We start from the raw sequence: 2,335 nt of genomic DNA, 5'->3' as shown, positions 1-2,335 counted from the left end.
GTCCATATTGTGATTCACATGTCCAGTCAACCAAAACTCATCAACCCCAGGTCCAAACTCAACATCAAAGGTCCCAAAGCCAACATCAACCATGTCGTACTAAACTATTTTACCTTCGAATAGATCCATGAGACGCGCAAATCTAGCATCACTTGCTACAGCCCTAGCATGGGTGGCCTCAACTCTTTGCAGTAACAACTGATACTCTGTGGCGCGTGCAGCTTCGATCTCCTCTGATTTCTTCTTGACCTCAACAAGCTCCTCTCGCATCAACTCAGCGGCTTGCCTCTCCCTCTCAAGCTTGTACTCTAGTTCTTGTACATGAGCATCCAAAGTAGATGCTGACCTGTTGAACTTCTTCTTGGACCTCGAATCAAGGCCAACATTTTGAAGGAATGTGCTGGAGGGACATTCTTTCGTGAGAATGTCAGCAATAACAGCAGCAACATTCTTTGGTTCTCCACCTTCTGGTACCCCTTGTTCCATAGCTTTTTACATGTCAGCCTAACATTTAAAGAAAGATGTACACATGTCATTGCAGTTGGTTCTGAATGACTAGGAAACTTTATAAGCAAACTATTCAAGAATGTTGACTAAATAATAATCCAGTCTCCATGCTACTAATTAACTAGAAGTTATTTGAAAACTTTGAAGCAGACAAGCAGAATTAATCATTCTTGGGAATCACTTTGTTGCAAGTTACTATCAGCTACATGAAAGAAGCATGGCACCAGGTTTATTAAACAGGTAAGCATACACAACAAACCATTGTTGAAATTTAAATTAGGCAACTAAGTGCACCTCTGTTTAGCTTAAATGGGAACATGGAGCGGAGAGGAATGTAGTACATTTCAGGAGCGCATATGTTGTTTCTTTAGTACAGTATACAGTATCAGAGAATCCACTTCCACAAGTCCTAAACATTTCATTCAGATCGTATATGAAATGACAGAGTTTCTCCACTTCGAAAGCAAGGAAGATAGATGCTTCAGGCAATCACTAGAAAAATAATCAAAGAGCATACAACATCTCTCTTAATTACCAGTGTTAAACGACAAAGCAGTACCTGCTGGACTGCAACAAGAACTAAAATTGCGTGAATATTGTCGCATTTCCAGTACCAAAATGAATATGCAATGCAATGAAACAGAGGATTGGGACAAACAAACTATAACAAAACATGAATCATATACTATACTACTTTGAACAACCCATCTCTATCAAATCTGTCGAGCAGAAGTCATATAATGTAATCAAGTGTAACAAGGATGAGGTAAACAAGCCTCATCAACACAGAAAAGAATAGTAGAAACTTACTATCACCTTCTTAACTGGCTCAGAGAAACCAGTCTTCTTGCCATTGTGGCACTCCTTGAATATATCAAACAAAGTCAACTCTTCACCCTTACGAGCCTCTTTCTGAAATTGTTCACGACACAATGGAACAATAAGAAACAATTGAAAGAATCACTGTAGTAGCAAATGAAAACATGAGAGATCCTTACCAAAGCATGCACATGGGAAATGTAGGGGCGAGAACCAGTTTTCTGATGGAACTTAACTTCGAAACGGTTCTCCTTGTTCGACTGACAGGTTTCCTACCATGGAAAAAGATGTATGAGAATAAATGGAGCAACCACAAAGGCTCCTAAAGATTGCAATCCAAGTTGCAGTTCAAAAGGGTATGCAGCCATAATAGCATGCAAATCAATGTTATCATCATCTCTCCAAGTAGCACAACTAATGTTTAGTAAAGAAAGGTAGAGATAAAGACAACATATCTATGTTCAGACATCATGTCTTTTTATTGATCGACTTCCTTGCCTTCTTAGGAACCTTCAAAGCATTATAATAAAAGAGAGACAACTATTAGATCTCATGCAAAAAATGTATTTCCAGAATTAGTCAAAGCACTGAAGCACATATAGCATACAAATAGCCCCCATCCATCAAAAACAAAAGTAGAATTAGCACCTTATCTTCCTTCTCCACTACAATATCATCAACTTCATCCTCCTCAATGACCTCATTGTCAGGACTCTACTCAGAGCTTGAGCCTTGTTGTGTTATGGCAGAAGCTGAGTCCCCATCGGTGATGACACTACTTTGCTGCATTCGATTTGAGTTCCTAACCATCATACCTAATGCAGCGATGCCAAGTGATTGGAATATGCGGTTGTTCCTCATCAAATTTTTAGCCCTAATCTTCTCGTATTCAGAAGTTGGCGCTTCTTTACATGAACAAAAAATATAATTGTAAGACTGAATGGTTGAAATGCATAGGAGAAGCAAGACAACACAAACAACTGAGCTGCGAGTTTCTTAGCAATCCTAG

The 2,335-nt window shown here is 39.1% G+C and overlaps 1 long non-coding RNA gene across 1 annotated transcript; it reads right to left on the bottom strand.

Annotated features, from left to right (window-relative positions):
• Window positions 1-435: 435 nt before the first annotated feature.
• On the bottom strand, window positions 436-1,624 carry LOC119271511. Its single transcript, XR_005134571.1, has 3 exons — window positions 1,506-1,624; window positions 1,318-1,419; window positions 436-504 (listed from the first exon to the last, which is right to left on the bottom strand). It is a non-coding gene; the product is annotated as an uncharacterized LOC119271511 (long non-coding RNA).
• Between the last annotated feature and the right edge of the window lie 711 nt (window positions 1,625-2,335).

Source organism: Triticum dicoccoides, chromosome 3A (assembly GCF_002162155.2).
Source record: "Triticum dicoccoides isolate Atlit2015 ecotype Zavitan chromosome 3A, WEW_v2.0, whole genome shotgun sequence".
Taxonomy (NCBI): domain Eukaryota; kingdom Viridiplantae; phylum Streptophyta; class Magnoliopsida; order Poales; family Poaceae; genus Triticum; species Triticum dicoccoides.
This window is presented reverse-complemented; position numbering and strand designations above follow the sequence as displayed.